The 24,633-nt window shown below is 36.5% G+C and overlaps 1 protein-coding gene across 13 annotated transcripts in view; it reads right to left on the bottom strand.

Moving 5' to 3' along the window:
* The window catches only part of Rgs7 (regulator of G protein signaling 7), a 466,064-nt gene that overhangs the window by 43,308 nt on the left and 398,123 nt on the right, over positions 1–24,633 (bottom strand). The gene's annotated exons all lie outside the window — the stretch shown is intronic.

Raw genomic sequence — 24,633 nt, 5'->3', positions numbered from 1 at the left:
CATGGATTGTGTTTCCATGCTTTCAGATTTTTGACCCAGGATTTAGGGATCTCTGGTATTAGTGAAAAAAATCAAGTTGTACATCTCTTCTCAACTATTCAATTTCTTCTCACAGGTTGCAAGAAGATTAAGAGCATGAGATGTTTGTGAAAATGAGTATGAAAGTGTTTTGTGGAGTTGGAATAGAGTTGGGAGGAAGGGCAAAGGGGCAGTGCTGATATGATTAGAAGAATGAGTTGCTTTGTAGAATGAACACATGGAACATTTTCCTAAAAGAACTTTCTCCTTAAAGCACAGGCTTCCTAAGAGAACTTCACCATTTTTTTTTTTTTTTTTTTTTTTTTTTTTGGTACCAGGGATTGAACCCGGGAACACTTCAACACTGAGCCACATCCCTAGCCCTTTTTATTTTTTACTTAGAGACACAATCTTGTTAAATTGCTTAGGACCTCACTAAATTGACGAAGTTGACATTGATTTGTGGTCCTCTTGCATCAGCCTCCTGAGTCACTTGGATTACAGGCATGCACCACCGTACTTGGCAAAACATTTCTTAAATTATTTTCTACAAAGTTACGTGTAAACTATGGAGACACACACACACACACACACACACACACTATAGTATGTGTGTTAAATAAACTACAAATTTGGTTTGCATATTTAAATAGGAATAAAAATAGCTGTTAAGCATGGTGATCAGCTTGTTAGTATAGAGCAAAGGCAGAGCACCACGCTGGGAAGGGGCACTGACTTACTGAGTGGTAGTGAGCAATTCACTTCCAGCATCAAGCTGATCAGTACCTGATATTCTCAACCTTTCTGTGTTCTATTTAGGCATTAGTTTTATTTTAAAGGGCCCCAGTGATTTTAATATGCAGTCGGAGTTCACAACCACTGATCCAGAGGTAACAAAGATAATGTTTTAAAAATATTAAAGCATTCTGTTTTCATTTCCCTGTTCAATTTCTATTTTATTGCAGTCTTCCTTCCCTAAGCCTGACCCATTAGGGAAGTGAAGACGCTGAAATGCTTCATTCTCCTATTGATATGTCAATACCAATGTATTAAGAGCCAAGCTTGATAAGATAGGTCATACAGATATTCCTCTTTGTGTTGAAGGGTGGGAATGACTAGTATGTGATATTTAAGAAAAGGAAGACATGTCCCTTTGTAAGGTGGAAGGAAAGAAACAATGTTTCTTTTTCTTTTTTTTTTTTTTTTAAGTTTGCTGAGAGTTTTATTATGAACCTACTCAAAATTTATCACATGCATCTTTTTGGCATCTCTTGAAAGAATCATTTATTTTTCCCCTTTATTCTCTTAACGTGGTGAATTGCATCAGTTCATTTTTTTATTATTAGTTGTTCAAAACTTTACAAAGCTCTTGACATATCATATTTCATATATTTGATTCAAGTGGATTATGAACTCCCATTTTTACCCCGTATACAGATTGCAGAATCACATCAGTTACACATCCACGTTTTTACATACTGCCATACTAGTGTATGTTGTATTCTACTGCCCTTCCTATCCCCCCTCCCCTCCCCTCCCCTCCCCTCTCTCCACGAAACAATGTTTCTTATACGTAGGATTTGCTGCAAGTATCCGTAGCCAAGGGCACATAAGTTCTGAGAAGACTAGTAGGTGATTGGAAGCCTGAAGTTAAAACAAAGGCTGCAGATGTGCAGGGATTTCAGGCTGAGAGCAAATGTCTGAAGACAAATCCCAATAGTGAGTGCCAGGGAATGGTACTGTATAGCAGTCCTGGGGACAGACCACCATTCCAACCTGTCTAAAGCAGAAATAACCAGGATCAAGAAAATGTTCTGTGGACGTCTGGCTCTCATTCCCCACTGCACAGATCATATAAACAAAACCTCAATACCTGAAGCTCCACTCCCAAACCACTCTTAGCTGCCAAGAAAGTCTGAGGAAGACAGTAAATGTGATCATCCAAAAGTGACTGAGTTATCTAAACTGGTGATATAAATTATGGCAGTGCATAGAGAATGCTCATTGAAACTATCCGTCAAACAGGTTTCTGAGGAGGAAATAAATCAGTTATAGACAGCATAAGATTGTGTGTGTGTGTGTATGTTATATTTTTACTTATTTGAGGACTCTGAATTAATTGAATTTTAAAATTCTTCCCATAAAAAGCTAGGATTCTAAACCAATTTGACTTCAAATTAAATGGGATAGTTAACAAATGGCATAATGAATTTCACCAACTACTAAAGGCATAAAGTAGAATTTTCCTTCAATATCTGACCTGCAGCCCAAAAGAGAATTAACATTTTTATCTCCAAATTTAAAAAACTATGGCTTTTTAAATTTGATTAATAAATCATTAACAGCTATCTAAAATTCCTACTTGTGTCAATTATTAACAATAGTCATAAGCTAATTGACTGTAAGAGCAAACATCACAGACTGAACCATTAGGTTTGTCTTATAATCCAGCTTCCATCCCTGAAAAATCACATTTGCCAGTTCAAAATTGATCATTAATATCTAAATGGTTAAAATAATATAACCGATAAGCTGGACCTGAGGTGCCAGTCTCAGTGTCCTCAAGTTTTCTGTCATTTCTAAAGAGCCTCTTGAGATAGCAAATGGTTTAGCAGGTCTATGGTACCTAACTTATCTAGGGGATTCTTAAAAATTAAAAAAAAAAAAAACTTAGATGGCTGGATGTAGTGGCCCCCTGTAATCCCTGCATTTTGGGAAGCTGAAGCAGGAGGATCACAAATTTGAAAGGGCTGAGGTTGAAGCTCAGTGGTAAAGCTCTTTCCAAGCCATATTCGAGGCCCTGATGCAATCCCCAGCATCGCAAACAAATAAACAGAAAAAAAAAAAGAACAACAACAAAAACTTAGATGTCCAAGTTTGTCTAATATTTTTTTCTGAATAATTAAGACTTAGCCCTGATAACCTCTGAATAACTTCTTTCAAAAGTCAGGCACTGAGCCAGGTGCTGTGGTGCATGCCTATAATCCTAGCTACTCTGAAGGCTGAGGCAGGAGGATCACAAATTCAAAGCCAGCCTCATCAAAACCAAGGCCCTAAGCAACTCACTGAGACCCCGTCTCTAAATAAAATACAAAATAAGGCTAGGGATGTGGCTTAGTATTAGAGTGCCCCTGAGTTCAATCCCTGGTACCCCCTCCTACCCCTGAAAAAAATGTCAGGCACTATGGTGAATGAAATATGGCAATGATTTTTTTTTTGGCATTCTTTTATTATTCAAGGAATATTTCTTTATGCTTTAATTAATTAATTGTCAGATCTTATGATGCATGATGGTATACAGAAATGAAGGCATGATCCATATTTCAATAACCTCCTAATACAACAAGACCAACAGACACAAAATGGGAACAGAGCAACTAGGTGGAAGCTGACACAGGACATTATATGATAGGAAGTTTCAGACGTCCATTCTCACTGTAGGTTCTTCCCAATAGAGAAGATAAATATGTTTCAAAATTTTATCTTAAGTAATTATTCTTTATCCCAACAAGACCATGCTGTTCTTTGTTATTGAAAAAAAAAAGCAGTTATCTTTTTAAAGCATATATAATAGGTGCCACTAGCTGGCACCAGATTCACATAAAACGTTATGCATAAATTGGTTTTCTACAGAACTAGATATATCTTCTCAATAAGATATAAATAACGTTACCATTATTAAGTAAGCACTCCATAAAATTGTTCAAATATGTACTATTTTCTGGAAACAGTATTAAGTACATAATATTGTTGGACTTAAGAAATAATAAAATGTTATTTACATTGGTCCAGAATAGAATCATAAGTCATTTCCAGTGATTCAACAGTGAATTTATTTTCAACAGAACTAAACTGCATTGTAACATTATTGTAATATTATTTATTAGAAAGTAGCATTTAATATTATGGAACCCATTCCTGAAGGAGTAATGAGGACATCATTGATAAACATTACTGAAAGAGTGTGTGTCTTCATAAGGTGCAAAACAGAAACTGGAACTCTTGGTTCCATTATTGATATCTGTAAGAGAAACTAAATACCATTTAGTTCCTTTCATGGCATTACACTTTTCTTTCTTTTTGTCTCTGGGGCTGGAGCCCAGGTACTTACTCATGCTAAACACATACTCTACCACTGAGCAACACCCCCAGCCCACATAGTAAATTTTTCTAAGTTGTGCCAGAGACAGACTTATATCAGAACAATCAAGAGAACTCCTGGTGAGGAGCATCATTGAGAGATAGGAATGGAAACCAGCTCTCTTTATGTTCTTAGGCAGCTACCAATTAATTCAGTTTCTGACCCTGTTAGTCTCCCTGTTCACCACTCAGAAACTCAAAGATGTCTTTTGAGGCAGTTACCCTGGAATTTCCTTCATTTACCTTCCAGAGTTATTTGGTCATTTGATTCATGCTCGGGCTCATTTGCTGACTACAGATTCTTGGCTCTGTAATCCCACTTCAACATACGCTATGAATGAGCTGTGCATGTCCAAGAGGCAGAAAGAAAGCTAATGTAGCAGAGGGAAGGAATTATACCACATCAGTTTGGAGCTGTGCAAAATAGCTAGGTTAGGTAGGAAACATGGGTTATGGTAAGGAAGTTTCATTCCAAATATCCCAAACATAAAATGACCAGCAGAGGTGTTTTGTTGCAGTGGTGTTTCTGTGTTTTTTGTTTGCTTCTTTTTGGTAGTGCTGGGGATTGAACCCAGGGATTCATGGATACTCGAAAAACAATTTACCACTGAGCCATATCCCCAGACAAACCAGTGAACGGTTTTAAACAAGGGAGTAACTCCATATGTTATGGTTTAGATATGAGGTGTCTTCCAAAAGCTCCCTGTGTGAGACAATGCAAGAACATTCAGAGGTGAAGATTAGATTATGAGAGTTAGAGTTTAATCAGCAGAATAACCCATAGGATTTACTCAGTGGTAACTGTAGGCAGTAACTGTTGGAGGAGATAGGTCACTGGGGGTGTGCCTTTGGGGTTTACATTTTGTCCCTGGTGAGAGGAGCACTCTCTCTCTCTCTCTCCCTCTCTCTCTCTCTCTCTCTCTGTTTCCTGATTGCCATGTCCTGAGCTGCTTTCCTCATCTATGCAATTCCACCATGATGTTCTGCCTCACCTCATGCCCAGAGCTATGGATTGAAACCTCTGAAACCATGACCTAAAATGAACTTTTCCTCTCTGATTGTTCTTGTCAGGTCTTTTGGTCACAGCGACCAAAAAGCTGACTTAAAGATCACATGATTTATGTTTTTAAAAACAGATGTTACATCTTTCACAAAAAATTAACTCAAAATGGGCCACAGACCTAAATGTAAAATGATAAAACTATAAAACTCCTAGAAGATAATAAAGGAGAAAATCTAGGTGACCTTGGATTTGGTGATGACATTTTAGATATGACACAAAAGGCATGATCCATGAAAGAAATAATTGATAAGCTAAACTTCATTCAGATTAAAATATTCTATTCTGAGCAAGACACTACCAAATGATAAGAGAAGCCATAGACTAGAAAAAAAATTTGCAAAAAGCATGTCTGAGAAAGGATTGTTATCTGAAAGATGGAAAGAATTCTTACATCTTGATAAGAAAATGAAAGACCCAATTGAAACTGGACAAAAGATCTGAGAAAGTAGCTCACTTAATAACATATAAAGATTGCAAATAAGATGTTCTGCATATATGTCATCAGAGAAATGCAAATTAAAACTGTAATGAGATGCCACTATACACATATCAGAATGGCCCAAATCCAGAACACCAAAAGTTGGCAGAAATGAAGAACAAAAGGAACTCTCATTCACTGCTGCTATAGCAATTTTGGGAGACAGTTTGGCTGTCTAAAAAACTAAACACACTCTTACCATATGATCCAGCAATCACACTACTTGGGATTTATGCAAATGAGTTGAAAATTTGCTTTCACACAAAAAACCTGTACATAGATGTTTACAGCAGCTTTATTCATAATTGCCAAAAATTTAAAGCAACCAAGATTTCCTTCATTAGATGAATGGGTAAATAAATTGGTAGTCTAGACAATGAAATATTATTCAGCATTAAGAAGAAATAAGCTATCAAGCCCCAAAGACATGTAAGCCCTTTAAATGCATGCTGCCAAGTGAAAGAAGTCAATCAGAAAAAGCTACCTACTGTATGATTCCAACCATAGAGCTTTCTGGAAAAGGCAAAACGATAGAGACAGTAAAAAGACCATGTTCACAAGAGTTGCTAGGAGGGAGCGATGAATAGGCACAGCACAGAGGATTTTCAGGACAGTGAAACTACTCTGTATGATACTTTAATAGCAGATACACATCATTATACATTTGTTCAAACCCATAGAATGCATGGTATTAATAGTGAGCCCTAATGTAAACTATGAACTTTGTGTGATAATAATGCATTGTTGTAGTTAATTGTCTGTAACAAATACGCTACTCTGATGGGGAGGGATGTGGAAATGTGGGATGCCATATATGTGTGGGGAGGGAATAAGGAAGAGCTCTGTAATTCCTGTGCAATTTTGCTGTGAACAAAAACTAAATAAAGTCTATATTTGCCAGTAAATTGATGAATCTGGAGACTATTGTGCTAAGGAAAATAAGCCAATTCCCCCAAAACAAAGGTTGAATGTTCTCTCTGATATGTGGATGCTAACACATAACAAGCAAGGGGGAAGGGGAAGAGGTGAAGTTCACTAGATTAGACAAATGGGAATGAAGGGAAAAGAGGAATAGGAAAGGGGTCAGGAATAGGAAAGAAGGGGAATGAATCTGACTAAGCTTTCCTATGTACATTTATAAATATATCACAGTAAATCTCCACAGCATGTATAACCACAAGACTGGGATCCTAATTAGAACAAGATGTACTCCATGTTTGTATAAATATGTCAAAATATACTGTCACGTATAACTAAAAAGAAGAAATAAAATATCAAGAGCAGTGAGTACTTTGGAAATGGATTATCAGGGTAGGATCAGGGTAAACATAGAAGCACCACATTATGGTGATGTGGATTTGCACATTAGCATTAAAGATGATGTGAAGGGGTTGCAATTGGAATACGTTGTGAAGCTGTAATAGACACAGTTTGCCGAGCATCCTGAAGGAAGGATATATGAAGGGAGACTCCTGTTTATTCCCAATTGGGTGAAGTGGTGCTGTCAACTGAGATGGGAAACCTGTGAGAAAAACAAATGTGAAAGCAAAGAGGAACCAAGAATGATTCCTGGATTGTAAGTATTTACTGAATTCTCTAAATGGAATGTAGCTCTTTCTGTAGTTGCTCTTAGGATTCACAACTTAGAACATTTGCAAAATAAGAAGAGAGTATAATAATCTGTTTCTGGCTCAGCCTCTTGTGCCACTGTTCCTTTGCATCAGGATTGGTGACATGAACTTATCACTGAACAGGTAACTAACATTAGATGTCAATCACTGAGAGCCTGGTAGATATGTGCCCCCAGCAGAGACTCTGCTCTACTTCACTAAATTCTCTACAGTGGTCCTACCACATTTTTTTACTCTACTCTGAAATCAGACCACTGCAGCCTAACAATGTAGAAGCTATCTGTGAATCCTTCAATGATATTCCGTTATTAGAGACTAGGAATCACTTTTCGATTACAACTTTAAACTGTCACAGTTCTCAAGGAGATACCAAAAGGGGTCTAATGTGTAAGTTTGCCAATAGACCCTTTGAAATCACTGGGATTCCCCAGGGTTAGTGTTCAGCTTTAAAATGTTTACAGTGGTTTCAGCCAGAGTTACTTTGAAATAAAAAAGTCACCTGGTAGCAGCTAACTTGCCATAATTAGCCTTAAAATAGGGGTTCTTCAAGAAAAAAGCAAAAAGTCTCCAGCAAGCAAACATGAATATCCTTCTTTTCCATTACACCTGACCTGCTGTGCATGTGAGTGATTGATCTTCCATTTCTGTGACTTTTTTGTTCTACATGAAGCTGACTACAATGTGCAAAGATTTTCAATAGGCAAAGGGAAAAAAGGTCCTCTTAGACTTGAGAATTAAGGTGTGTGCTCTGCTTGGTCCTAGATCCTGGACTGGCTGTCTCTTCATAACTATCACTGAAGCTGCATTTTGGTTCATATTATGTTGTTCATTTGGCATATCAGTCACAGAATGATCAGTAGCTACACAAAATTTTGGGATTCCTGGTCCAATGACTTACTGCCATCAAACAGCTTAAACATTTTACTTTAATTGTTAACATGTTTATTGACAGTAGAAACTGAAGAACAAAACCTAGACTACCATTCTGGTGAAAATTTTCTTTTGAGAAGTGCAAAAGTAAACAGGCAAAGAGTAGGAAAATGGACCAGTTACTAACTAGTAAAAACAATGATTAATCTTGTAAGATACTGCTGTTAGTACTGGTGATTGGTATGCACTAAGGGCTAAATAGCCAAACAAAATTCCTTATTCTATAGATAGCCCGCAGTAAATTCACAAGGCTCACAAGCATTGTTAAAGTGGATAACCATGGGAAAATTAGAAAATGAGAAGTTTGAAAATCATCATATATTTGAATTAACCTTGATTACAACAGCAGCTTTGAAATCAATCAACTTGAATTACAAAGGATATGGGAGGTTTCCAAATCATATGCTCCCAAATAGAAAAGAGGTGTACCTGTTTTATTCTGTCAAAAAAACTCCATAAACTGGGTAGCATATAAACAACAGAAATTTATTTCTCACAGTTCTAAAATGTTCCGGAAAGTCTAAAATCAATCTGTCAGCACAAGGCCTGGTGAGGACTCACTTTTTGGTTCACAGAGTATGACTTTTTGCTGTATCCACACATGATGGAAAGTACCTCTTTTGGGTTTCTTTTTATAAGAGCACCAATCCAATAAATAAAGGAAGAAAGCACCATGATCTATCACTTCTCAAAGGCTCTGCCTCCTAGTAGAATTTTAACATATGGATTTTGTCTGGGTGCCCTGACATTTAGGCATTAACACTATACATCAGACACACAGACAGAGGCTGAGTGTAACACACACCTCCATTTAGCAAGACTCCTATAGAGAAGATTAATTTCAAAGACACATTCTGTGGCACTAAACCTGATTTCCAAAAGGAGAAAAAGGGAAGTACTTTATCTATTAGTGGTGTTTCACAAGAGGATTCCACATATTTATTATGAAACTATTCACAATATCCAAGATATGTAATCAGCCTAGGTGCCTGTCAACAGATGAAGGGATAAAGAAAATGCGGTGTACATATGTACCATGGAATATTATTTAGCCATAAAGAAGGAAATTAGGTCACTTATAGGAAAACAAATGGAAGCAGAGATTGTCATGTTAAGGGAAATAATAAACCAATAAATATCATGTTTTCTCTTATGTGGAAAGTGAAAGGTTGAAAGAAAGAAGACCAGGAAGTAGAAGAGGGACTAATCAGAAAGGGGAAGGGAACCAGATGCTGGGAGAGGAAGAAGGGAGGGCAAGCCAGGGCAGAGGGAGGATGAACAGGATCAAAGCATTATATGTGCATGTCACAGAAGGACCCATTAATCTGTACACTCAATATGCATTAATAATTGTAAAAATAAAAAAGAAACAGAATTTTATATTAACTTCTTTCTTAAGATTATACATTTATTGCTAAAAGCTAAAACTGTATTTCATTTTCACCATTAGGGTGAAAAACCTAAAATAATCCCCACTTAATCTCTGCAATTCTTACAAAATCACATACAAAACAATGCAACTTCTTCCTCATAATTCAAGGTCTTTATTGGAAACAACACTATTTTGCTTAGACAGCAATGCCTGTGAGGCTAGATGGTCCTAATTTCTAATGTTTTTCTGAGCTTTTGTGTCATTTTATGCCATTTTTAGTGCCTCTGCCTTCTCCCAGTCAGCTGTCACTTTTGCTGCTCTCAGCGTCCTTGCCTCCAGCGACATCCATCATCCTCGGATTTGCTATTTGGGTTCTGATGCGGGTCAGGAAGCCAGACCTGGACTTTAACACAGGGTCTCATATTTAAGCAAATGAATCAATCAAAGCACACAAGTTAGAGTATGGGAATTTTTAACACTTAACTTTAGTTACGACTTTTCAAGTTTATTTCTTGGCTGAGTTTTGGATAAAATTAGATTTGGGAATATATGAGGTAAGAAATATAAAAAGTGTAACCAGGAAAATGTGTTCTCATCATATCATTTAGAAAACTTAACAGAACATAAACATGATACAAGCCAATTAAGGGGTTTAGAGTTAAATGATATTAAATACTTGTCTGGAATTCTAAGTTAGAGGTTGGCATAACATTGGGGGCTAGGAGTGTTTTCTGTTCTTGGAGGACTAAGAAGATTCCTAGAGTAGTCTTTGAAAATGAAAGCCACATGATGCCACCCTTCTCTTCCTATCTCCATCCACTTACCACACTTAGGATCAAAGGCCGCGTTGCACAAGGTGTCATGTAAAAGGGCTCTGTCTACCTTTCCAACCCCATTTGGTGCCTCTTTTCTCTTGCTCACTTTGCTCCAACACCACTACTCTTCTTTCTGCTCTTCATCTGTATCAGGTTCTTCCTTTGTACTAGTTGTTACCTCTTTTCCCAAATAGACACAGCTGGGTCCTTATCCTTCTTTCCCCTCTCGGGCCTTACTCACCTGCAGTACCACAGTACTCCACTAGGCTGTCTATGGAACTGAAGATTAAAATCCCTTATGGGAAAAAAATCTGATTATAGATGTAAAATTTTAAAAAATGACAATAATACTAGATGTCATATTGTGGAGTACTTTGATACTTTCCAACATTAGTCATTGTTTAATTTGATTTTCCTGAGCATTCAATAAACTACATAGGTTAGCCACTACAAATCTAATTTTCACAGAAGCATAATATCAAAGGGAAAAGAGTAGTAAAATACTAGCTGGTCAGGTCTAAAATCCAATTCATGATTCCTTTTGACAAATTATATTAAAAGAATCACTTGACTTTGACTTTAAAGCTTGCTGTGTAACTTTCTCCTAAAATTGCCCACCTATAGCATTCTTAAGAATGCTGAAAGTTTCTTAATAAGTCACTTATTGAAAAAGCTATACTACTTTTTAAAAATGTTAATCATCTTACATAAAAAGCACAAAACAACAGGACCACAATGTACTTAAGATCCTATTTACACTTTGAAACCTCTTCCTATATACTGAGAGTAATAACAGTGTTGACCATATTGCTGTATCAAATAATGTGTGAACAAGGGTTAGCACAGTTCTCAATGCACACAATATGCTGAGAACATGTTAACTTGTATTAGCATCATCATTATCATCATTAGGAGTATAATGACATAAAGAAAATAATAACATAGAAGCAAGGGAGTGAGTCTTACATGCTTTCAGATAATATTTGTGAGGATTTGAGGAAGTTGCTAACTAAAAAATGAACAAATTAAACTATACTGAATGGAGAAAGATCAAAAAACAAGGCTTAGCAACTTTAGTCTAAATATAGAATTTATTTAGTTATATTTTAAAATTTGAATTAAATTTAAATAAATATACAAAAACGTAAAATTTGGATATACTTATTGAGTACCATGTGATACTTCAGTAATGTTTAATGGTTAGTGTTTAAATCAAGTTTAGACATATCTGTCTCCTCAAACATTTATCATTTCCTTATGGTACAAACTCTTAAAATCCTTTCTTCTAGCTTTTTGAAATTTACAGCACGTTATTATTTTCTATGGTCATCCTACAGTGCAACAGCACACCAGAACTTCCTATTCCTCTACCTGTAATTTTGTACCTATGATCTGCCTCTCCCTTTTCCTTTCTCCAATATGCTCTCTCCCGGCTCTGGTACCCACCATTTTACTTTCAACTTCTATGAGATTAAACAAGTAAGCACCTTTGGGAATTATATCTATGTTGGGAGTGGAGCAAGAGCGCAAAACTGAGTTCACTTCAAAGTTATTCAAGCATACTAAGTCAGATATGTCATCAGATTAATAATATTTTAGTTTCTTTCTCTTAAAGTCAGTTTCCTTTTTTCATTTCTCAAAGCACTAACTGCCAACACTTGAAAATATGAAATGACAAACATCTTTTTTTTTTTTTTTAGAGAGAGAGAGTGAGAGAGAGAGAGAATTTTTTTTTAATATTTATTTTCCATTTCTCGGCAGACACAACATCTTTGTTGGTATGTGGTGTTGAGGATCGAACCCGGGCCGCACGCATGCCAGACGAGCACGCTACCGCTTGAGCCACATCCCCAGCCCTGACAAACATCTTTATGTTGGAGTTTCTGAAAATGAAGTACAACTTGACTTGAAAAATCAAGTTTCTGATTGTGAGGACATATGTGAAAATGTCCTTATTTCAGCAGAGCTGAGGAAAAATCTTCTATTGGGAGAGGGATTTTTTTCACATTAATTTAAGCTGTTTTAAAATTTAATTTAATTGTTTTTCTTATGAAAGAGAATATTTATTTGGCCTAGCATGATGGCACATGCCTATAATCCCAACAACTCCAGAGACTGAGGCAGGAAGATCAGAAATTTGAGGCTAGCCTCACCAACATAGTGAGGCCCTAACCAATTTAAAAAGACCATGTCTCAAAAAAAAAAAAAAAATCTAGGGATGTGGCTCAGCAGTAAAGTGCCTCTGGGTTAAATTGCCAGTGCTAAATATATACATATATATATTTTTAAATACAAAGAATAAAATAAAAAGAGAAAGTTTATTTGAAGAAGATACCTGGTGTCAGTTTAAGAGAACAAAGCTTGTCCTTTTCTTTCAAAAATATAATCTGGTGCATTTTGGGAAAACAAATGAACAGGAAAGAACCGAGCCCAAATAATAACTGCTCCCTGTGAAATCAGAGTTCATGCTGGCTCTGTGGGGGTATTGATAAATTGGGCCCACAATCTTTTGCCCTTCCATCTCTTTAGAGACGTGTGCACTTGCTGTGTGTGTGTGTGTGTGTGCGTACATTTTTAACTTTTAACTTTGATATGATTCCAGACCAACCGAAAGAACTGCAAAGTGGTTCAAAGAAAATCCCACCAGCCTTCCTTTATCCCAATTCTCTAATTGTTAAAATTTTGCACCATTTACTCTCTCTGTTTATTTTAAAAGGTTATCTGTTGACTCTTCCAACTGGCAAACACAACTTTACTTTAGCTATATACAGTAGGAATGTTCCACTGGCTTCTCCATAGCACACTGAAGCGAGAGGCTGCCCTCTCCAATCCTTTCTCATACCCCCTGACTATGCAGGTGGTAACCAATACTGGAGATCAATGCTCTCCTCTACCTGTCTCCCTGGGAAGTAGCCATTAACCTTCAGAATCTTCCTCAAAGCAAAGCCCCAACCACTATTTGCATGCTCACCATTTCAGAAGAAACAGGCCAGAAATCTGGTGCATAATTTTTGAAAAGTTGCCAGTGCATAGGCTATAGAAGCACTAACTTAATAATAGGGAAAGCAGTTTTTATTCTCACTCTAGCCATGGCTTACATAAATAGCATTGAATATTACATAATGATAGGACACTATATCTACAAATCTATTCTTGGATAGAAAGAGCAGACAGAAGATAAAAGATGTAGCCAGGGAGCAAAAAAGACAGTTTCACTCATTGAGGCTCATGATAGCCACATTGTCAAAATATTTTTCAATTCAAAGGAACAGATGGGAATAATAGAAATGCTGTTCTTTTTTCATGACACAAAAGAAAGATTTAAATTTGGATTAACACATTTTTTTTTTTTGGATTTTCTAAAACAGTTAAAGGCATTAGCCCATGAGATCATGTACTATTGATAGAGAAGCATCAAGGTTTGATTTGACTATTAAGGACAAAAAAGGGCATTATTCCTTTTGCGTTAACCTGTTTTGTTTCTCCTGAACATCAGCAAACAATGCTTATAACATCACCAACAACTTTAAAGGGAAATGTTATGAAAGATGTTAAAATTTTGCTACAGTTTAAGTTTTGTATGAGCACTTAAAATTAAAAATGTAAATTACACATTAGGTACAAAATTAAAAGGCAACCTCCCCACAATCTATAGGATATTTTATCTGCTGGTTCAAGTAGAGAAGCAGGAATGGAAGTTTCTAGGAAATATTTATTCCTGTCACATTTATAGGTCATACCCATGCTGTGACTCTTTCTGCAGTCTAGCAGAGCTGAAAATGCTAACCCACCTCTCTGCGATGTTGTGACAATGCGGAGTTGTCACATTGTAGGTAGGAGTTCAGGGACACCAAGGTGGCAAAGACAGGGTAGCACACTCCAATCTTCCTTAAGGAGTACTAATTCACCTTCAATAAATCTTTGCCTGTTACTTGCGTGTGTTTTGCTTAATTCTTTGTGTGGGACACCAAGGACTTAGTTCCCAACAGGACACCCCGATAATACAAATGGACATGTGCATGCCACCTGCCTCAGAAATCAAGCACACATGCAAAGAACAGTGGACCATCTAAAAAAATAAGAAGGTCAAACAATCTCTTTACTACATTTTATTACTCTAAAATAAAAACTTAGTTGATGTGTCCAAAGCCAGATCTGGTAGGAAATAATATCCTGATGAGTATTATGAACTGACAAAAAAATCTCACAGTGGAGATTGCAGGCGTTTTTGAAGCAAATGTCAGGCATTTAGTCATTATTAAGGATTTGAGTGTTAGTGCTTCAAAACTCAGTTCCTCAGAGTCCTTCTTCTTCTATTTGGAAATAAAGGACAATCACTACCTAGCCTACAAGGTCTTTCTGTAAAGAATAAGTAACATATGAATATAAAAGGCTTTTGTCACCACATATTGCTAGATAGGTTCTAATCAATATTATTATTATAGATGAAAATCTACATGTAGTGTTATTCTCATGTTTTGTAGAGATAAAAATTCAAGTGGCATATATTTTCCATGTGTCTCTGTTAAGTAATGTCATATGAACAGAGGGATAACTTGATCAGTGAAGTGAATATGCCAGAAATAAACCAGCTTCAGGATAGCTGAAAAAATTCTGTTAACTCAAATCTGGTCACTGATGGTTGGTACAGACATCACAGCCTTTAGGCAGAAAATCCTCTGTGCTTTTAAGACGAAACCATGTTTAGTGTCATCCAAATGGATGTATGCAGGGATGAAGGAGAGTATCATGAGTTCAAAATATGTGCATTTGGTGTCTGGGTGTTTGCCATATGCCTGGCCCTGGACCGAGGACTGAATACAGAGTCAGGAACAAGGGAGGCACAGTCAGTCTCAGTCTCTCTCTCTCCCTTTTCCTCTTGTTCCTCCTCTCCAGAATTAGATAGGCAGTCAGATGAGTCAGGCCAATTTTGAGAGAGTCCCCTGAAGCTGGAGATTGAGATGTTAATTCCTTCAGAGCCCTTCCTCCGCCCTTATCAAGCACCTGCCCCTGCTCCAACCTGCTGCTAAGGTAACCTGTCCCAGGAATTGCCCCTCCCTAGAGGGAGCTATAAAGCTTTTAATTAATGTGTCCTGGGCTGCACCATCCTGCCCTTTCCCCCTCAGCTCACCTGTTTCCCACCTTTTGGCCATCCCAGGGAACATTCCTAGGCCTAGTCATGTCTGCAGGAAGGAGAAAGATAAGGGGAAGAGGGCGGGAGAACAAAGGAAGCCTGGGACATCTAAAAAGGGCAGAACACCTGGCTTCTTGGGATACCAGCCATGGTCCCCTTCTCCCTCTCAGGAGAAGTCTATGTTACGCCTTTTAAAATAAACCCTGCTTTATACATTTGCCTCGATGTGCTTCTTTAATATTCAAACTTCAACATTTGAGGGAACAGAACTCATCACCAGTATCCGGCAGTATCAAACTTTCACATTCATCTTGAAAGTTTTGTCTTTCTTAATACTTGAGAGAAATTATTTTGCTTTGTTTAAAAGCTGTGGAAGTTATAGTTGAGAAAATTTAATAACTTATCTAAAAGAGGCATTTTTGTTTGTTTTAGAAATTATACTTCCATGTTCTTGCTCGAGGAATCTGGCAGAAAAAAAAATCACCTGGCATAGCTGTGAGAACTGTGTAAGGTCACCTCTTCCCATTGACCTTCCCTATTTCCTACTTGAGTCGGGGCATTCCATCAGCATTTGTCTGGGTTGCCTATTATAATGGCAAAGAGTTTATTCATGCTATAGACTGACCTCGCTTTAATTTTTCCGCTAAATTTCTAAATTCCTCCCATCTACCCAAATGCTACTGGGGAAGTTACCATCCATTTTGGTCCTTAATGATCCCCTCTCCTCCTGCCACTCACATTTTCGTGCCTCCCCTCCCAAACTGTTGTGTCCCCAGTAAGCTATGGCATGCTGCTTCTGAGATTAGATTACAAAAAAAAATGAGATTTTAGACATAGGGCTGTCTATTTTAGAGTGACATGGCTATTTTAGGGTGACATGGGGGAGACCATGTCTTAGATAATCTCAGGGAGATGGTGTCTATGTGGTCAAGAACTGAAGCCTGTTGCCAATCATCAAGTGAATGAAGCTGACCATCAGTCCCTTCAAATGACTACAGTGTTGGCCCACAATTTGGGGCATCATGAGAGGTCTTGAGGCCAGAACCATCCAGGAAGTCTGTTGTTTTATGCTGCTAAGTTTTAAGAGTAATTTGTTTTGCAGGAGTCCATAATTCATATACTTAGGCAAGCTTCAAACTTCAACTCCAGTGATTCCCAAAGTATTTTCTAATTATAGCTGGTCATTTCTATCTGCAAACTCTTCTACCTTCCCTTGCCTCTTGGCTTCTTTTCTTTTATCAAAAGCATGACTGCTAATATGACTTCTTGTTACTACTTACTGAACAATGACTATATGCCAGGTATTGTCCTGAGCAATTTACAAATGTCATATGAGGTCATTATTATTATCCCCATTTCAAATGAAGAGTTTGAGACTTGGAGACATTTAGTACAATCTCATCCAAAAAAAGCAGTTGGTAACTGAGCCAAATGGTTTTAGCTAAAGTTACATCTACTGAACAGTATACTGAGTAAAGCTGACAGCTATGTTAGTTCTTTACAAATTTTCAGTATTTGAAACAGGGAAAATATAAATGAAGAGAAGCCACCATGTGTAAACCTTATGCATAGTGCGGGGAGGAGGACTAGAAGTGAGAATCTTGATGTAATCCATCATCCGAGCATTCAGTTCACAATAAAATGTCACCCTTCCCACCCTCTTTGTCATTGTGTGTTTCTAAATTAGAGAAATAACATAAATTCTGGACAAAGCCTTTTTAAATAGTGGGAAAAATGTTAAAAATCACCATTTCTACTTTTTGCATGGTGAATTTTTTTGTTATAAAAATCTATAAAAAAATCTGATGCAAGGCAATTTCACTTTTGAATATGGATGTCTAAACCCTAAATCCATACAACCAAGCAAAATCCAATATCACTTTAGAAAATGATGCAACATTCTTTATTCTGGGATTTCAAGGACCATTCAACATTAAGAAATCCATTCATAGAGTTCTACTATTATTAAAATATATTAGGACAAAAAGTATAAAATATTTCAGAAAATTCAAAACAAAAATACATTACAATGTGACTATTTTTCTAGAGTTCTGCAATATCAAAATTACTACAGATATTAAGACATTATTTGTCTTTTTCACTCTCAGTCTCTTGAGAGTATATGTAGATTTTCCTAGAATTTGTAAGATGTGATACAGCCTGGCATGGACTGGAGAAGAAGATCTGAGAATGCAGTCATCTTCCAGTAAATTCAATATTTAAGTGATGTGCAAGTGTAAAATAGAGTTATGTGGGCTGAGGTTATAGCTCCGTGGCAGAATGCTTGCCTAACATTCACTAGGTCCTTGGTCTGATCCATAACTCTTCCAGAAAAACTTCCTCCATCCTAAACACAACAAAGCAAAATAATAACAACAAAAATCTTTCAAAAACAAACCAAAAAACCCCATATAAACAAAAACTCTTTGGGATACACCACAAGTTTTAGGAGTGAAAAGGAATAATGTGAAAACTGAAGCTATATAAAATAAAAAGTAATGTCTACTTTCTTAATTATGTACATAGTTTTTAAAAAAGGGCACAATAGAAAAGAATTCCATTCATAACAACAATAATAAACAAGCAAAGAATCCTAACAAAAAATTTGTAAACCTACATGAGGCAAATCTCAAGATGTTCTTGAAAGTCACAAACACAGGTGTGGACAAAAAGACAAGGCAACTCAACAAGGGAAACAAAAGGAATCTCAACCTCTTGAAACTTCAGTTTCCATGTTTGTGAAATGATGATAAGATTAATGCCAACCTAATAATCCTGTGAGGATTAAAAAGAATTATATAAGAAATGTATGGAAGATTACATTCCACACCAATTTTTACTTGGCCATGAGGTGGGAAGGTATGCTAGATAGGATCTGGGCCCTAACATATCTGGGCCAATATGGACCCCAGGGCCCATATGCAAACTCGTATGTTTGATGCTAGCTAACCCACTCAGCCCTTGTGGGCTCTTGTGCAACTGAAATGCCTTGTGCTGAGATTCCTTAGCTGTAAAGATGAAGATAAGAGTGCTTCATCTGGTGGTTGTTGTGATCTCATGAGCTATATCATTTATACTGAGTGCTAAGAAGAAAGTCTGGCACTGATGAATGTTCTCTAGGGGCTAATAAACTAATTGTTATTATCTTATACCCATCTTCTTCTCCAATATTGTGAGGGCAGAGTATTAGTTCTCCAACATCACCTCCGATGTGTGGGGATGGAGTTTCAGAGACTCTAAGACTTCACTCTCCTCCTTCATAATCAAAGGTAATTAAGAACCAACCAAGACAAAAAGAAAATTGGCAGCAGCTTCTTGTTTTGATTTTGTCTTTTATGTTTTCGCTTAAAGGGACACATTTCAGGAACGTGAGAATTCATAAAGGAAAAGACTGATTTTACATCATCTGAACTGTAAGAAATATTGTCGGTGACTCCCCTTTTCGGCATGTGTGGAGAACTGACAGAAGTTCTTAAACATTAATATGAAGTTGCCGAGAGTTACCACACAATCAATACCTGTTTCCTATTGCCTTCTTCAGCACTTGAAAAGGAAGAGATAAAATGTAGTACATTACAAGAATACATAAGATGATATAACTATATGCCTGTTTTATATAATTTCTAGGCCTGAATATATTTTTTAATTCTTTGGTTCTCATTAATTATACATGACAGTAGAATGCATTTTGACACGTCATACATAAATGGAGTATAACTTCTCATTCTTCTGTTTGTACATGATATAGAGTTATACTGGTCATGTAATCATATATGCACATAGGGTAATAATGTCTGATTCATTCTACTGATATTCTTACCCCCAGACACTCTCCTTTCCCTCCACTCCCCTCTGTTCTATCTCTATTCTTCCCCAGCCTCCCCCACCCTTATTGTGAATTAGTATCTGCATATCAGAGAAAATATTTGGCTTTGGTTCTTTGGGATTGCTAGACCTGATTTACTTATAAAAAAATTGCTACATATATTCTTCCTTGAAGAAAATATTGTCTGTCTTTGAAAATGTATCCAAGTTATGATCACTTCTCTGAAGGTAGCAAATATAGAAGTCTTATCAGAAATTAATCTAGTGGGATGGATAGATTGTTTATAGAAGACTTTATTTCTCAAGATAACAAAATATGAATACGTAAAAGGAGCCAATACTCAACGTACTCCCTGATTTCAAAACTTGTTATCCATTTTAGAAATGACAAATATATGGAAATCCATACTGATCACTGTGGAAAAATTAAAATCAAAAATTAAAATCAAGCAGATTGAGGTGCCCCCACATACTAGGCTGAGAGGACATGAGAGATTTTGTGGAAGCTGTATATCCTTTCCCAAGAGTTCCCCAAGAGTTCACATGCTGACAGTCATAGTTTTTATTCCAATGGAACTTTTCAGTTCTGTAGATATTCACCTGGGCCATCTATCTCATCTCTAACTCCCTTCTTGTCCCAATAATTTCTTTCTCTTTGTCCTTTGCCACATCTTTTCTGAAAACTGCTTTACATACTTTTTAAGTTACCCAATCTCTGACAAATTGATTGTAACCCCTCTCCCCATTGTGGTTTTTGTTTTTAAAACTTACTTGAAATTTGTAAGACCATAGAGCACATGTTCAATTTACTTGAATCTGTCTCCTGAGTTGCAACTCAGTTCAATACAAATAATTTTTTAATCAATTTTTGCCTCAGTTTCTCTTAAAAATTGACATTATGAAAATTCCAAAACCATTCATGTGTGTTTTATGTAGGGACACTTCCAAAGAATGGTTATATATGCATCGTTGAGACTGAATGGGGTAGAGAATTTAGATTACTTTCGTATGTGTGAAACTCATGCCCTAGTTTTACTAAATACCAGATTATTGCTTAAAAGTATATCAGATATTAACTTTGCACACAAAATAATGGACTTCAGTTACAGGAAAAAAAATGTCAATCAAGGAGCAAATGTTGCTATATGCTTGATCATATAGCAACTACAATTTAAACCTCAAATTATTTTCCCTCCACCTGGACACTCCATTCCTAGTTTACTAAATATCAAACAAAATCTGCAATACAGTGAAATTTAAAATTTGAATTGATTAAACACATGATGTGCCATCTCTTTTCATTAAGTTGGTTGGAATACAATGCTCTCAAATTTCAGTCTGAGACCTTCTAATCAATATCACTCTTGCTCTGTCTTAATGAGGAACAGTAAATCTTTGGAATGAGGTTTAAGTAATGAGCCAGGAGAGACAACCTTTATCCTTCCACCCTGGACTATTGAGAAGACAGAGATCTCCTTGCTCTGCAATGTACTGGATAAAAAAAGGATGAAAATGTTCATTCACACAAAATCTGCATCCTTTTTTCCCAAAGCAAAGCAGGCTAATTCTACTTCCTTTCCCAAATGATAGATGATGCTCAAATACTTAAAGACAGATGAGTAACAACATCTTTGCCTTAAGCTTAATTTCACATATTCTCTACTTCTCATCCATGTTATCACCATCTCCTTCCCATCACTTTGCTCACTCTGCTCCAAAGATGGCAGTGTTTCTGCATGTTACCCATGAAAATGCAGTGCCTGGAATGGCAAACACCAGCTATGTTCTGACCATTTCCAGGCACAGCAGAAGCTGTCTAAGAATATTTTATTATGCATAACTTTACAGAGTGTGAGACATATACCCCTTATTAGAAAATTAAAATTGCCTTTGGGATATCAAATACTTCACAATAAGTACAACCAACATTTCATGTATTCTTTCCTAATTGTTTCTGTAGGCATTGATTTTTTAAAATTAAAATTGAGATTTTTTTTTCCATATGATTTTGTATTCAGGGAATTTCATATTTCAGTATAGGTTTTCTCCATGCCTTTAAAATTCTTTGAAATTATCTTTTTGAGTTATACAGTATGTTTTGTGAGTCTTTCTCTGTATCTTCTGTGATGCTGATGATTGAACCCACAGGCCTTGGGCATTCTCAGGATGTGCTCTACCACTCAGCTACACTGCCAGCCCTGGTATATCTCATTTAACTATCCCTTATGGTTAAATGGGAGCATTTATCTTCTTATTGTTATTGCCAGGATTGCAAATAATTAATTTTAATTTTTTTTAAATTTACTTTTTCTGGGGCTGGGGATGTGGCTCAAGCGGTAGCGCGCTGGCTTGGCACGCGTGCGCCCCGGGTTCGATCCTCAGCACCACATACCAACAAGGATGTTGTGTCCGCCGAGAAATAAAAAAAATAATAAATATTAAAAATTCTCTCTCTCTCACTCTCTCTCCTCTCTCACTCTCTCTTTAAAAAAAATAAAAATAAAATAAATTTACTTTTTCATGACTAAAATGATTAAATACTTTTTCAATAATTTGAATAGTCATGTATATGTTTTTGATAAATTATCAGTTTAAACCCTTTTTTTATTTTATGTGAAGTCACATTTTACAAGTTGCAAATTATTTTTACAGTAAGAGTAGTAAAATTTATCATACTTGCTACAAATATTTTTCAGTGTTTGCTTTTTGCTTGCATTTTTAAACATAAAACTGATTTTAACTAAAATTTATATGCCAATAATCCTTGAGATTCAGTCTACTATATTTATGCACTAAAAGTTTTCCCAGTTCTAAGATTAGCTTAACATAAGTTTCTATTATATTTAGTTATTTATTTTTTGCAGTACTGGGAATTGAACCCAGGGCCTCACTTGTGCCAGGCAAGTGCTTTTAAACACTGAGCTATATCCCTTGCCATCTCCCCACCTTTTTTGGGGGGATTTACAGGGGATTGAATCCAGGGTAACTTTACCACTGAGCTACACTCCAGCTCTTTTTTAAATTTTGTGAAAAGATCTCTCTGTATTGCTTAGGCTGGCTTTGAACTTCTGCAATCCTTCTGCCTCAGCCTCCTGTGGTATTATAGGTGTGTGCCACCTCACTGACTAAACCTCTCTTTTTGAGAAGCTGTATTCATAGTTATGCTGTACAGCCCATTATGATATTTGCACCATAATTACCTAGTTAAATCTCCATCTTGATTACCTAGGACTCTGAATATCTTAATCAGAGAGACAGTACTTTATCTATCTTTATCTTTACCCTCTAGTGCAACAAGCTAATTGCTAGTGCAACAAGCTAATTGCTAATTGAAAGTTGTATTAAATGAATACATCAGCAATGTAATAGATTTGTTTTATCAGTGTAGAGGAAGAAGACTAGGGGGAGAGAGGAGAGAGAGAAAAGATACTGGAGAATGATATTGACTAAATTATATTATTATATTGTGTGCATGTAAGAATGTGTAAAAATGAATCAAAATATTACATATAATTATAATGCACCAATTAAAATATAGAAAAATTATTCTGGTTATGACCCCTGAACTAAAAAACAAGGATGTGATTCTTTTTAATTCTGTTTTGCTAGATGCGTAGACATTTGTGCAACCAATGATATGTAGGTATCACATTGTATAAATATCATGGAAAATTTACTGTATTCCATTGTTTGTATTACTTTTTTTTGTACTAGTCTCTATATCTCTTTACAAAGGAAGTTGAACATTTGTTTTTATTCATGTGCCAAAAGATATTTATATAAATGTTCATATCAACATGGCAAGATAGGTATGTTTCCACTTTACAAATAGGCCTCTGAATCCCAAAAGGCCATTGCTTCCCACTCTGCTCCAGTTCTCCCCATTCCCCTTGGCTACTAGACTTTGGCCAACATGGTAAAAACTGGAAGTGGACACAACTGGACCATCTCTCAGATACTAAGACAGAAGGGTGGTATGCAATAGAGGGTCCAAGGACAAGCCAGATTCAACCTCTATCCTGTCTGGAATTTACCTACACATCGTTTCAGGCTTCTCCAGTCAAAATAATTTGGTGTCAGCAAAACCTGGTCTCACCAATTCTGTCTAGAAGACATCTGAACTTTACAAGATGACTTCAACAGGGCAGAAAGAGTCATTGTTGCCACAGTCAAGACAGGGTATGAAGAAGAAACTCAGCTCTTGGAATATCTCTTTAACTTTAAACCTTTCATATAGGCTTTCCGATCTCATCACCATCTAGGTGATATAAAGCTCTCCATAAGCATCTTCAAGTTAAGTAAGGGAGATAAATCTAATGGCTTCAGGGTGGTTCCTGCTTCAGGCCCTCCTTGGTTTGACTTTCTAGTTGAATGGGGCAGGGACATGGAGAACACTCAGTGTGCTCTTTGCTGGTCGGAGACATGGAGGATATGAGTATGGCTCACATGTTTTAAGGGAAACAACTGTGGGTAGGTTCTGCTTGAGTTGATTCTTAGGCAATGGAGCCAAGGAGTATGTTGGATAAATTTAGATTTGGGCATCTCAAAGCATGGAACATAAGTGAGCAGGACAGGGAAGCCAGCCTGGTATGAGTCATTTGGGATAATAGGAAGTTCTAGGTCATGTAAACTAAACAAGGAAATAAATTGGCCACCAGATAGATATCCAAGAGGCACAAAGTAGATGAATACAGGACATAATGTATTGACTAGTTTCTAGGAGTTGCCTAAAACAAACGAACAAGTAAAAGCCCTACTCCATATCCTGCTATGTAGCATGTGTGTGACCTCACAATTCTTTTTCAGTGTAATAAAACTCAAACTGAATTTTTAATAGAATAATCAATTAATTCTTAATTCTATCTTGATAAGTCAACAGAAAGCAAATTTAAAATAGAACTTAATGATTGCCTTTCTATCTGAAGTTGAAATACATACCTTTACAAAAACAACCCTTTATAGTGGTTTTATTTTGGTCTAACTCTGAAGGTAATTGAGAAGAAATTTTTAGGGTATTCTTAAATGATTTGTCTTGATTTATCTCTCATACTGATATTTAGTCTATTAATACTTATGCAAATATTATTTTCTGATGCTTTTTCTGAAGTTAAATCCAGAGGAGAAAAAGATATCACATCAAAATAGAAAAGAATAAATGAGATTAGACAGGCTACCTTATGGATGGTTATTACCGTAGTTTAATATCTTCCACAAAGTTTTCTGGTAT

This window comes from Ictidomys tridecemlineatus, chromosome 10, assembly GCF_052094955.1.
Source record: "Ictidomys tridecemlineatus isolate mIctTri1 chromosome 10, mIctTri1.hap1, whole genome shotgun sequence".
NCBI classification, from domain to species: domain Eukaryota; kingdom Metazoa; phylum Chordata; class Mammalia; order Rodentia; family Sciuridae; genus Ictidomys; species Ictidomys tridecemlineatus.
Note: the sequence above shows the minus strand (reverse complement) of the source record. Positions and strands in the feature narration are given on the sequence as shown.